Raw genomic sequence first — 14,269 nt, 5'->3', positions numbered from 1 at the left:
GTTATAATTATCTGTTATCTTAATTTTTTTGGCCATTGGGTTTGAAGTTAACTGATAGTGTGGGAGAGGTAGGATGGGGAAGGATGTATGTATACAAGCAGATACAAGATAAAATAGCTGATACTGACCTTGCTCTTTAAGGTTTACAAAACACATTGCTTAATACTATCTTGTTTGAACCCCAGTCTTATGAGAGATCGCAACTATTTCACAATTAAGGAAAATGGATCTCTGAATTGATTAAGCAATTTACCCATAGTCTCACACAGCTACTAATTGTCAGGTGGCAAGATTCTTACTGAGACCTCTCTGGAAAAGAAGTCTAGAGATCTTGACCATACCAGTACCTGCAAACATAATGAGTAGCTCAGAGAGTTGTACCAGAGCTAAGCCAAGAAATGTCACTTCCAACCTAGGAAACCAGAGAATAATTATAATTGGGGGGTGGTGAGTGTATAGGTATATGTAATATTTATACAAAGACAAATTTAATATTTATACAAATACACATATATGCATTTACTTACACATATGCCCCCCCCCACACACACATTTTTTTAAACAAATCCGTGAAGTAGAAAGGGGTTCTTAAACTGTTTGACAGAATCCTTTGGCAGTCTGCTGAAGCCCCTGGAAGGAATTCTTCTTAGAATAAAGTTAGTTGCAGGCTAGTGAAAATAAAGACATATTTTTCTTTCCCATCCAAGTTCAGGGATGCTCTGAAATTTATCCAAAAGATACTGTGAAGGTTAAAAGTCACTGCTATAAACATGGAGACCAAGTTAATGGGAATATCATTTGACCATTATCATGATTGCTACTTTTTAATCTTTTTAAAATTCAAAGATATTTTGTTTTCCCAGTAACATGTAAATAATAATTTTCAACAGACCTTTTCCAAAATTATGAGATGCAAACTTTCTCCCCTCCATATCTTCCCTCCTCCTTGTCAGAGACAGTAATCAATTTGGGCCATACATGTATTATCATGCAACATTCACTTCCAAATTGGTCATTGTAAGAACACACACACAAAACTAAAACTCTAAAATAAAACTGCAAATACACTGTTGTGAAAGATAGTATGCACTGATCCCTACCCATATGACTCCAGCAGTTCTTTCTCTGGAATTGGATAGTATTCCCCATCATAAGTCTTTCAGAATTGACCTAGATCATTGTACTGCTGATAATAGCCAAGTTTTCAAAGTTGGTCATTGCACAATATTGCTCTAACTGTGTACAAAGTTCTTCTGGTTCTGCTTATTTCATTCTGCATCTATTCATGGAGATCTTTCCATTTTCTTCTGAAACCATCTTGCTTATCATTTCTTATAGCACAATAGTATTCCATCACTATCATGTACCACAATTTGTGCAGCCATTTTCCAACTAATAGACATTCCCTCAATTTCCAATTCTTTACTACCATAAAAAGCACCTCTTCATAGGTGCTTTGATTTTAATCACCATCCCCTACTTTTCCTCCCTTCTATTACTCCCCTCTTGTTTTATTCCCCTCCTAATACCCTAAAGGGTAAGATAGTATTCTATACCCAAATGAATATGGCTGTTATTCCCTCTTTCAGTCAGTTATGATGAGAATAAGGTTTAAGCATTGCCATTAACCACCCTCAACCTCCCCTCCACTGTATTAGTTTTAATCACACTTCTTTAGGAGAGATAATTTACTCCATTCCACCTTTCCCTTTACTTTTCTCTCAGTGAAATCGCTTTTTTCACCTTTTGATTTTCTTTTGCATATCATCCTAATCAATTTACTCATACTTTCTGTCTACATATACTCCTTCTAAATGCTCTACCAGTAAGAATTTTTAAGAATTAAAAATATCATTTTTCCATTTGGAATACATAGAGTTTGGCCTTATTAAGTTCCTTAAATTTTCTCTTTCTTATTTACTTTTTTAGATTTCCCTTAGGTCTTATATTTGGACATCAAATTTTCTATTTAGGTCTGGTATTATCAACAAAAATGCTTGCAAATCTTATATTGAAATGACCATTTTTCCCTTGGAAGAATATACTTAGTTTTGCTAGATAGACGATTTTGTGTTGTAAACCCAGCTCTTTTGACTTCCAGTATATTATATTCCAAATCTTCCAGGTCGAGGCTATTAAGTCCTCTGTAATCCTGACTGCAGCTCCATAACATTTGAATTTCTTCTTTCTGGTTGCTCACAGTATTTTCTCTTTGATCAGGAGGCTCTTGAATTTGGCTATAATATTCTTTGGAGTTATCATTTGGCTTTCAGGTAATATAATAATTCTTAAATTGTCTCTCCTGGATCTGTTTTCGATGTCATTTTTTTTTCAATGAGATATTTCATGTTTTATTCTGTTTTTTTTCCCCATTCTTTTGATTTTGTTTTATTGTTTCTTGATATCATTAGCTTTTGGTAGACTAATTCTAATTTTTTAAGATATGATTTTCTTCTTTGAATTTTTGAATCTCTTTTTTCATTTAGTCAATTCTGTCATTATATTCTTCTTTCATTTTTTATTTCTCTTCCCCATTTTGCCTCTTTTAATTGGTTTTTAAATCTTTTTTGAGCTTTTTCAAAGCCTGAGACCAATTCATATACTTCTTTGATGTTTTGTATGTGTTTGCTTTATTTTCAGTGTCCCCTTCTCTATCTGTGCCTTGATCTTTGTCTCCATAAAAATCTTCTTTAGTTAGATTTTTTTGCAGTTTACTCATTTTTCCAGCTTTTTTATCTTAAAGATGGGCTTTGTTCTCAGGATAAATGAGACACTCTATTAAATTTCATGTTTTCCATGCTGCTACCCTTAGCTCTATTCTGGGTTTCTGCAAGTTTCAGTTCTTCCAAAGTAGTAAGATGGACTTTAGACTGGAAGCTCTAAAATCCACTTCTCACTGTTGATTCAATCATCCCCTGAGACTGTTGATGGCCTACAGAGTTGGGAGCCCCATGAGCTACCCTGTGCTGGGGCTTAGAGTCTGGCCTCAGGCTTGGGCAGAGGCTTTTAGTCTCACTCCAGGCTTGATCAGGTCAGCCACATTGTAGATTGCTTTGCCTTGTAACTTCACCTTGAGTTTGAGTAAGGGCTTAGGTAGGCACTCTAGACTATCTTTCTCTGGAGCTTGGAGACTCACTCTGGGCTTACACAGACCAGGTGTAGTCTGTACTACTTGGCGCTGGGGTTCAAGGCCTTCCTAAAGTCCATGTTTGGGCTGGAACTCCCAGCTTTATTCTGGACTTAACACAGATCAGGTATATCTTGTGGACTGCTTTGGGCTGGGATTCTGGTCCTTGGAACTTTATGAGGTGTACTTGGGGTTGCATTGCTTTTAGTTCAGGAGGGATCTCAGGATCTAGACATTGGCTTGGGCTCAGATTCAGAACCTGGAACAGTAGATATGTCTTACTGTTGGTTTGAGAGTACTCCTTGTTGTGGTCTCTGCTGACTGCACTCCCTCATATCCCAGTGAAACAGATCCCCTCTGCCTACCTTTTAATTTGTTTTCTGCATGAAAGTTGCTTAACCCCATCTCAGTATGGGTTCTTCCACTTCAGTATTCATTTTGAAGTGTTATTTTAAGGTTGGTTGGAGAGATTCTCATAGTATTTTGTGCTTTCCCTGCCTCTACACTGCCATCTTGGAGTCCTTGGCATATTCTTGTCATCCCCCAAAAGTCTATCATGATTTCTACTTTTAAAATGTAGATGATGCAGTGGATAGAATGCAGGGCCTAGAGAAAGGAAGACCAGAGTTCAAATTTGATCTCAGAAACTTACTAGCTATGTGAACCTAGCCAAGTCACTTTTACTCAGTTTGCCTCAGTTTTCTCATCTGTAAAATGAGCTGGAGAAGGAAATGGCCAACAACTCCAATATCTTTGCCAAGAAAATCACAAATAAGGTCACAAAGAGTTGAATAGGACTGAACAACAACTTGTAAAAATATTTAAGGGTAGAGTATACCCACAAGGTTTATTAAGTGGGCGAGAATCATAAAAGAAATGTTAGCAAATCCTTATTTACAGAAGGACATTTTTTTATTGTTTCAGACTGAATGGACATAACAAATAAAGTAGATGACATGATTACACTACAAATCCTGGATGCACTAAGCTACCGTGGGAGAGCAGTCCTTTTCCTTGTAAGCAGAAACCAGAGATTGTCAGAGAAACTGCCTAATCCTGAAAGTCTATTGAGTAAAAGATATGATTGACAAGATGGAATTGCACTAATCTCACTATTGTGTTCTCAATCCTTCTCCTCCTGTCAAAACAAAGACATTTATGTTCCTGGAAGTGAGTGATTGATGGGGCAGATTGTTCTTTATAAGGAAGTGACATTTAAGTTCTAAATAAGGAAGCAGCAGACACCTATTTTTTTATAGACTGATAACTTATATAATAGACCCTTGCCTGGCAGTGGCCCTCACCTGAAGCTCACATCATGGCTTGTACAGACATCCTCTGTCTATCCACACACTCTGAATCATCAGTAATTCCTCTCTAGGCCAATCTAGTAACTGGTTTCTCTAGCAGGATCCAGAATATTTAAAGAAAATGAAAATAATAGAGAATAAAAAGCTTTTTTTCCATTGAGGGGCAGACAAGTTGATTATTGCTGGCAACCTTGCAAAATACAAGATGTGCACTTTGTAACTTAGATTGAGTGTGTAGTGTCTGTGGATCATGTAGATAAGGGATAAGTGTAAAGAACAAGGAAGGGGATAGACAGGAGGAAAAAATATTTAACAGAAGAAAAAGTCATGGAAAAGTTAAATAGCTTAAGGAAAAGATTGAAAAGACATTTGTTGGATGCCTAGTGTGCAAGGCACTGGAAGAGAAATGGGAGGGATAAATGATGAATAATATATGGCCTTTGCTCCTAAGGGATGAATAATATAACTGGGAAGCCAGATTGCAAGATCAGTGAACTGAGAGTCAGGAGAGAGGAGTTCTAGTTCTAATCTTCTGACAAATTCATAGTATGACCTTGAGCCAAAACACCTTGCTTTGTTTCATAAACAAAGGAAACCAAGAGTAAAAAAAAGGACAGTGCACGGGGTGCAGTTTGAACATGGACTATCTCAGATCCAAGTTTGAACTCTTGGAAAGTATGTCATAGAATCACAATATCTTAGATCTGGAAGGAACCTCAGAGCCTATCTAATTAAACTAACATAAATCCCTCATGATAAGCCTAATAAGTAACTGTTAGTCCTTCGACATCTGTTTAAATATACCCTGTGACTAGAGCTCAGAGTTGAAGAAATGCATTTAATTTTTGTAGACCTCTCGTGAAGCTGATTAAAAATTTTTTTATGTAAGACGTGACATTTATCCCTATTAAGTTTTATCTTGAGTTCTGATCCATGTTCTGGTCTATCAGAGTCTCTTTTGAAAATTGATTCTTCCATTTCCATCTGACACAATCGGCTATCCTTTCTATAGTCATGCTCTGTCAGCTGTATACCTTGCCATGTATGACTTGGACCAAGTTATTAATAAATATATTAAAAACAACAACAATATCCAGCCATCCACAGAAATTTGTGTCCTTCCTTTAGAGATTTCCACCCCATCTTCCATTAAGCTGTAAATGACTGGACTTTAAGTCTAAGTGATTGTCAATGATCATCAAGCTAGTGTCTAAGGTAGGGTACAAACCTAGGAATTCTTGTACTAATGCTTAATTGTTAATGTCCAGATTTCTTTTACCTTACTCTCTAATCCAGTGATCCAGGATGGAGGAAAAATAAAGATCAACACACTTTGGATCCCTAGGTTTCTTTCATCTGTAAAATGAGAAGGTTTGACATGAAGACCCTTATGGTTCATTTCAGATATAGTATTCTGTACTTATAAGTTCTGCTATAAAAAAATTCGACCTCTTAACATTTTCTACAACCAAATGAATGCTAACATACAATGCAATTCTCTTAAGAAATCTCCATGTTGAGGAAAAGAAAATGATCTTTGTTTCTAATGAATAATGTTTGAAAATGACCAAATAAAATAATGTTTAACCAAAAAAAATCTCCATGTATTCCAGTGGTATTCCCATTCCTTGGAACATGTTGGGAGGTCTTCCTGTCATTTCTTAGAGACAGTTTTTAAGTTGTGCAAGAAAATCTCATTATTGTATAGTCATGCTACTTTTAAAAGTTGAGTCTTCCCCCATTTGGTCATCTATCTAATTTCCCAGACTTAGAAATTATTTTATTAGGAGGAGTTTAATATAAGCCTAGTTCACATAAAATGGCATCATTACATAGAAAGCACTGAAGACCTGCTTCTGGGAGACAAAATGAGTGGCACATGTATGGACATTCTATGATGTCCTACCACATGCTTGGCAGCAGCCTCTTTTCATTGGCTCTATAGCAGGAATTGGTTGTGTCTTTAAAATTACTTCCCTGAGTCAGGGCTTCTTTTTGTTCCACATGCAGACATGAAAGACTTGCTCTTTCACAAAGGAAATACAATGCAGTAACTAAGGAAGGACCAGAGGGCGACCTACCCATACCCAAGGCATGTGGCCCCCAGAAAGAGGTGGGGGGGGGGTTAGGCTTTCGTTTGTACTTTTCAGTAGTAGGAAAGAGTAGAGTCCTCAACCCTGACTGTTAAATGGAATTGGGGTGCCATGAAACCCTCAAAATTGGTAGATCACAATAGATGGTACTCTCTAATCAGTGGCAGAAAGAAAAAGCCTTCATCTTCCCTTATGGTGCTAGAGAAGAGGAAAATGTAATTGATGTAGACCTTAGACACTGGGGCCAGAGAAAATTCACTATTACATTTAGTTAGTTCCAAGACCCCAAATGTGTCCTCAAATGATAAATATTTGGCACTGTTTAATATTGAGAAGATTATGGATCCAGAGTCATTATGATGTAATGAAGAGAGTGCTAGACTTGGACTCAAGAAGATGGCAAAAGCCAAGTATTGAATGAGTACACAATATAAGTACTATTTGGAATTCAAAGACAGAAAATAAGGCAAGCCTCTACTCTGACATTCTAGACATGAAGTAATAGTGGATTTCTGAAACCTTTTCAAGTACCCAGATAGCTCTCATACTACTCTTAAATGGTTATGATGGTGGGTTTTTTTTTAAACAACATTCTGGGTAATGGGATTTACTAAAGGTAGTAGATTATATTACTTGCTTCTTCATTTCTTATAAATCTTAACCTCTCCCTTGATTTCCACCCAATCTTTGTCTTTTGGGCTGGCCAATGAGTGATACTATTTCTCAAAATTATTAAATTTTTTTCCTGTGTCTTTGTCACATCTAATACAAAATAGCCTCTTGAGGGATGGCTGTAACATCAATGATGCCAATATTTGAGATATCTGTGAAGTTTGTGACAATCTCTGTGATAATGATAGGGAAGGCTTGTCCTATATGCTTTTTCCTTATTAAAGGAGACCTCTTGCAAAGGTTTCTATGTATGTTTATGTGTGTTGGGCTGGGGATCGGGGGTAAGATAGGGGGAGTGACATAGAACCTGCTACCATTCACGTACATCAACACACAAAGAAGGGAAGGAACACAGAAGTGTCCAGGATATAGGGACTACCAGTGATGTGGCTGCCCTTAACAACTATCAAGTCATCCAGGTGATGTCCCATAGTCAGATCAAGTTATTTACAGTTGTTCTTAATTTCCTCCAAATCAATTCTCCCTTTTAGTGATTTCTGCAGACAATCTAACCCACTCTTCTTTTATTTTGATGGGCTGATTTTGCCTTTTGAAGATTTGGGGGATTTTTTATCATATTCCCCCTATCCCAAACCCAGATATAATCAAGCCAGAAGGTAGTCTTAATGGATCCTGACTCTAAAGAAAAGGAAATATCTAAGTTCGTTTCCCCAGTTGGGTGTATGGTACATCCTGATATGATTTTAGCCTATTAAAATTCAGAGCTTTTTACTTTCAGTTCCTTTGGCCTTTGAGATCTTGGCTTAAAAGTCTGAGATCACAAACTCAGCAAGACTGGGGACTCTTGATGGAGTTTATCATTTGTGGAATATTTAAATTCAAGGCAAAGATCCAGAACAACTCCAAGGGACTTGTGATGAAAAAGATATCCATCACCAGAGAAGGAACAGAGTCTGAATGCAGATTGAAGAACAATTCTTCATTTTATTTCCTCCATGAAATTTTCTCTACTGTAAGCAATCTTGTTTCACAACATTATAAAAAGGGAATTATGCATTATACAAGGATATATATACAACCTATATCATACTACCTGCCTTCTTGGAAAGAGGGAAGGAGGTAGTAGGCAGCAGTGGAAAGGAAGTGAAAACAAAATGAGACATAAATTTTTGGACATTGCTAATGCGAGAATTTATTTCTCTTAGATAAGCATATTTATTATAGTATGTCACATATGCATAACAGATCATGTCTAGTATTGCAATATTACGTATTATATATTTAAAAACTAAATAGTAACTCCAACAGAAAACTTATAGTCCAAGCTCTCCATCTTGTCATCATCACTGCAAAGATAGTAAAGATCCTTCTCTAGTGTCTAGAAGCCAGATTGGTGATATACTACATGCCTGAGACTGTGCCAGAGAACTGAAATTTAGAGGATGCAAAGTTTTAAAAAATAATGATCTTAAAAAATGGCGCAATGATAAATTCATAGTATGGACAGAACTGGTGCCTCTACACTAATTAGCAAAAAAGAATTAAAATAATTGTATTGTACAATATATAATAATAAGGCTATTTATGCCAATTAAATTGGTTAGCATTTAATCAGCAAAAATTTGTAAAATATATTGGCAAAATTGTATTATATTACATTATTTATATTCTTTTTATATATTATACATATTTATAATATAGAAATGTTAGCAAAATAACTAAAATAAGAAGCTACTAAAATAATGTTCTCCTTCTGTGGCTACACTCCTATAATGTGCTTTCCTGACTCAGCCTTCTCATTCCTTCTGTGGGATCCTTTCAGGAAATAGCCTTGTAGTATCCCTGTGTCTTCCACATAGGAATACTGTTAAGATAGTCCCACCCAAAAGGGACTAAAATGTTCCCTCTCCCACTCAACGGAATCTGTTCTCTTTTTTCTATTACTTGTATATCATGAATAATAATATTGATATGAGTTTTGTAATATTTGCTTCAGGCTCCAAAATTGTTTCTTATGGGTCTGCCATAAACCCTTGAATCCTAAATAATATTATCCACCCACATGGGCTCTGTTGCAATGAGCATTGGGAGATCATTGACATATTGATGGACTAATTTAATGGCCCAGCCATTCATCTGCATGTTCTAGTCTAGGCAATGAGAATTTTTCATTTACTTTGTTTTTTCACTGTCTGTGCTTAGACCAGTACCTTTTTCCTCTGCTGTAGATTTTATTGGGGATGCTTTGCAGAGTTTCTGGTCTTGATGCAATTGTTATAATGTCATGTTCACAAAAGATTTATAGGAGCTCATACTCAATAGAGAATGCTGTCCAACACTGTGCAGAGTCTGTGTCTTATGGAAGATAATGTGAAAGGAAACTAAAGTAGAAACTTTCTCACTGAAGGGAATTAAAAAGAAACTGGATTTAGGAACTCATATTGACCCACAGTGGACAGAGTGTGCCTGGCCTGGAGTCAGGAAGACATGAGTTCAAATATAACCTCAGACTCTTAGTAGGTGTGTGACCTTTGGCATGTCACTTCACCCTGTATATACTTCAGTTTCCTTATCTGTAAAATGAGCTGGAGAAAGAAATGGGCAAACAACTCAAAGAAAACCCCAAATGGGGTCCTGAAGATTCAGATATGATTGATACTACTGAACAACAACAACAAAATGATGAGGAAGACCCTTTGATGTATGACTCTGAACAAGTCACTTAACTTTTTCTGACTCAGTTTCCTCACCTGCAAAATGGAAATAATAATAACACCACCTCCCAGGGTTGTTGTGATAACAAAATAAGATATTTGTAGAGGGTGTTGCAGTGTTTGGCACATAATAAACTCCATATAAATGTTGGCTATTATTAGTGAGTTCCTCCTCCAAACTTCAATTTGAGGAAGTTTAAGCCTTTAACCTTAGCCATGCTCACTCCTAATCTGATTGAGACTTCAGATCCCTGGACTACCTTTCTATCTTGCCCTGGCTGAACAATTTTACACCTTCCTCCCTTTTCCAGCTTTCTCTTGTATCACCTTCCCTCTTTAGACTATAAACTCCTTAAAAATGCCTTGTTTAATCTAATCTCATCAATTTGACTTGTTTTCTTCTTTAGTCATTGCTCTAAGGTTGACTCTTCCCTTTGAATTCTACAAATCAGGTTCTAGAATTTGTCTTCTAATGCAGATAGCACCCTATACTTGCCCTTTCAGTTCCCAAACCTATATCCCATATTATAGTTCTGTCATAATCCTCATTCCATAATCTGAGCTGGCATACTCCTGTTAGTCCAATCAAGGAAGCAGGTCTGTGGATCTATTGGACAAAAAGTCAAGAGTATTTGCTGGTATTCCTAAAACAAGAACTAGATTCTCTGCCACTTTGAGGCTTCCAGTAGGGAGCATGTGAAAGGAGAGAATTCAGGCCCAGGGTCCTATGACTCAAGTGGGAAAGCTGAGTAGGTGGAAGGCAAGAAAACATGGCAGCTTTCAGGTTGAAGGAAGAAGAGGCGATCCTGCTAGTCTTTCTTTTTGTGCTTGTGTTCCCCTATGATGAGTGGACATTTTACTCTGGTTGTCCCCCATGCATGTAATTCTCTCTCTCTCCTTTTCTCTGACTACTGACCTACTTGGCATCCTTTAAATTCCAGAGAAAATTCCTTCTTCTATAGGAAGCCTTCTCTAAGCCTTCTTTATTCAAGTACTCTTCCTCTTTTAACAACTTCCCATTTATCCTGTATATTGTTTGCTTCATATTTATTTATTTATATTTTTCTCCCCCTTTAGATGGAAAGCTCTTTGATGGCAGAGACTATTTGTGTCTCTTTTTGCATCCTTAGCACTTAACACAGGGACTAGCATTTAATAAATAGTATTGAGTTAATACTAAATGGATAAATTAAGTTTTGTATACACACTTGGAGAAAGCTGTTTGAGGTATTAGACCCAGAAGAGAACCAAAAGTGCATACCAAAGCCAGGAATAACTGTGAGCATTTTCCAGTTTTCTACCCCTTGCCTGTGTCCAAGGTCCAGCTCCCAAAATCCACAAAAGGAAGGCATTGGGGAACTGGCACCCACATTTCTTGCCATATTTGAATTTCTTTGGACACTGACTCTATTATATAAGTTGTTATAAACATAATGAAACTCTTCATGGACACAGTGACCATGGGTGCAGGTTGATAATGGATAACAAATTCTCAGCATCCCAGGCTCTGAGACCGTACATTACAGAGAAGATGCTGATCTTCATGGCTGACAGGAGTTTTCACATGGGAAATCCAATTCCTTGATAAAATCACAGACCAACAACCAACTCCCATAAAAAATATAGCTATTGCATCTCCTTTTAGTCTTCAAATATGTCAATGTCCCCCTAAAAATCTATCCATTTAACAGAGAACAGAGTACCATGAATATGGTGTAAGCTCTTCATAGTTCAATTGGAATTGATTTTTGTGAACTGGTTTGTCCAGTGAATTGGATAATAGGATCATAGATTTTTGAACTGAAAGAAGCCATAGAGATCATTAAATTAATCCCCTCACTTAATGTAGGGTGATTCAATGACTTGAAGATTTACATGTGAAAGGTAGGAATTTAGAATAAAGAATTTGAGACGAAGAGCTATTACTTGCAGAATAACATATCCTCAATATCCCCTCTCTCACACAGACCTCCAGAAAAATTGTCCTAGGATTTAGGTTCTTTGTATATCTACATAAACCCAAAATTTATAACTTCCCAACCACATACATCCATGTCTTTACTTTTCCTAGTCAGCTGGAGAGCTCAATGAGTTTAAAGAAAAGGCATTAATTGAACAAGTATAGTAAGAAAAGTAGTTGTAGAAAAGAATCTGCACTAAATGCACAAACCTGTGGTGGAAAGTGAACAGTCCTACAGATCCTTCATGGGATGTACCACATATAGGGAATATATAAACATATATACATAGAAGGGCAGACATATAGTGGAAACATGATCAGATCATGTATGTAGAAGACCACACTTATACACAATGCATATGACCAGAATGCAATCAATAAATTAATCAATAGATATTTATTAAATGCCTACTATGTGCCAGGCACTATAAGTCCTGGAGGGATAACTCAAATCTTTGATACTCTAACTCTGCTGTCATCCTATGGTGATATCAATGCATGGTTCTCCTGGATATGTTCCCCAAACAGATGCTGGGCTATTGCTTTGCTTTGAGGGGCGTGCCAGTGTTGATTTCTCCTGGGTTTCACGTCGCTACTGGTCCTTACTGGATTTCCATCAAAAGGATCTCCATTTTTCTGTGCTGAATGCCTACTGCTTTCCATTGGGCCTCACAGTGAGTGTCTGCTAATTCCCCCTACCTTCGCTCTTTGATGGAATTTTTCTTTTTAAGTTATATTCTAGAATTAAGTTTCCGTAAAAGGCAGTTCTTTACATACATTAACATCAGACTAGGGAAAAGAAACTTCCTTTTCACAAGGATAAAGATCTATGGGCTTCCAGAAGCTGTCATTTTTTGAAATACACACACCAGTCAGCCAGTTAACTGGAGTTCATGTGCCCTTTTTAAAAAAACTTAAAATCTTATCTTCTGTCTTAGAATCAATGCTATATATATTGGTTCCACAGCAGAAGAGCAATAATGACTAGGCAGTTGGGGTTAAGTGACTTGCCCAGGGTCACACAGCTAGAAAGTGTCTGAGGCCAGATTTTAACTCAGGTCCTTCCATCTCCAGGCCTGGATCTCTGTCCACTGAGCCACTTCGCTATCCCCTTATTTGCTATTTGAAATTATTTCCTTTTCTGTAGCCATTTTGGTACCAAGCCTCTACCTTGTGTAGGGTTTTAAATTTTTCTTTTAACTCAAGCCAGTTCCTAGTAGTCAAGTGCATTCTCTCCTTATCCTTTTCATGGGGCTTCATTCTAGTAAATGAGAAGAGGCATTGGAACTTCTCTAGCATTTAAAGTCTTCTGGAAGTTCCCAAGCAAATGAAAGACTAAAGAGAACATGAATGAAAAAGCTAAGTCAAATCCTATTTCAAAGGTTACTTCAAATCCTTTATGCTAATGTCCTACCTTTCATATCCAAGTATGGGCTGTGTTTTCACCTGTTTTAAATCCTCTAAATCATCCTCCATTCTCTTTTCCTTTTCTTTATTCTCTACAGAATAGACTTTCTCCTTAAAAGGGCCAACTACTTCACTTGGCCTTTCTGATGCTCCATTTGATGTTGAGGACTTCTCATTCTAAAAGACAAAATTGAAGAGCAAAAAATCTTTCATTGCACTCTATCTTCTAAGTCATTATTTGATATTTTTCTACCTTTTTTACTACCAATCGCTGCCTCTAAAACCTCAGCTCTAAAACCTTTACAATCTGATTTCTTACACTCACTTAAATGAAGCTGAAATTGTCTCACAGAGTACTAATAGCATATTAAAATTTTTTTATTTCATTTTAAAATGTTTTATTATTTTTTAAAATATCTGAAATGTCACAATTTCATCTGGTACTCCTCTCCTCCAAAGCCTTCCCATTTCACAATTGGTATTTTTTAAAAGCCAAAATAAAAAAGAGGAAAAAAATCAACAGAACTAATCAATACAAAGAAAAAGTCTGAAAATAATGTGCAAAAGGGCAACATTCCCATTGATTTTTTTATGGCTGTCCTTTCATTTACATTGCTGTAGTCATTGCATTTGTTATTTTCTTGGCTCTATTTCTTTCACTTTGTGTCAGTTCTTTTCATTCCTGTCCTTATTCATATCATTTATCATTTCTTATGGAGCAATAACATGCCATTATATTAATATGGCACAATTTGTTTACCCATTCCCCAACTGATGAGCATATATTCTGTTTCCAATTTTCTACTATCATCAAAAGTTCCATTATAAATATTTTGGTGTATGTGGGACTTTCTTCCTATCAATATTTTCAAAGGCATTCTCCAATTTGTTTTGTTACCATCTTTATATATGTATAGAGAATATCTTTGTTTCACATGTGAAAAAGGAAAAGGCAGGGTTTTGAAAATGACTTCACAGTCAAATAATTGACTGAAATTCTAAGAATTTAACATCCCAAATAATTC

General features: G+C 36.5%; 1 long non-coding RNA gene across 1 annotated transcript in view; it reads right to left on the bottom strand.

Annotated features, from left to right (window-relative positions):
* Positions 1-663: 663 nt before the first annotated feature.
* The window catches only part of LOC130455127 (uncharacterized), a 91,218-nt gene continuing 77,612 nt past the window's right edge, over positions 664-14,269 (bottom strand). The window contains exons 2-3 of the long non-coding RNA XR_008913043.1: positions 13,252-13,421; positions 664-5,793 (exon numbers count right to left, since the gene is read on the bottom strand). This is a non-coding gene — a long non-coding RNA (uncharacterized LOC130455127). The remainder of the gene's footprint in view (positions 5,794-13,251; positions 13,422-14,269) is intronic.

The sequence above is a fragment of the Monodelphis domestica genome, chromosome 1 (assembly GCF_027887165.1).
Source record: "Monodelphis domestica isolate mMonDom1 chromosome 1, mMonDom1.pri, whole genome shotgun sequence".
Classification (NCBI taxonomy): domain Eukaryota; kingdom Metazoa; phylum Chordata; class Mammalia; order Didelphimorphia; family Didelphidae; genus Monodelphis; species Monodelphis domestica.
Note: the sequence above shows the minus strand (reverse complement) of the source record. Positions and strands in the feature narration are given on the sequence as shown.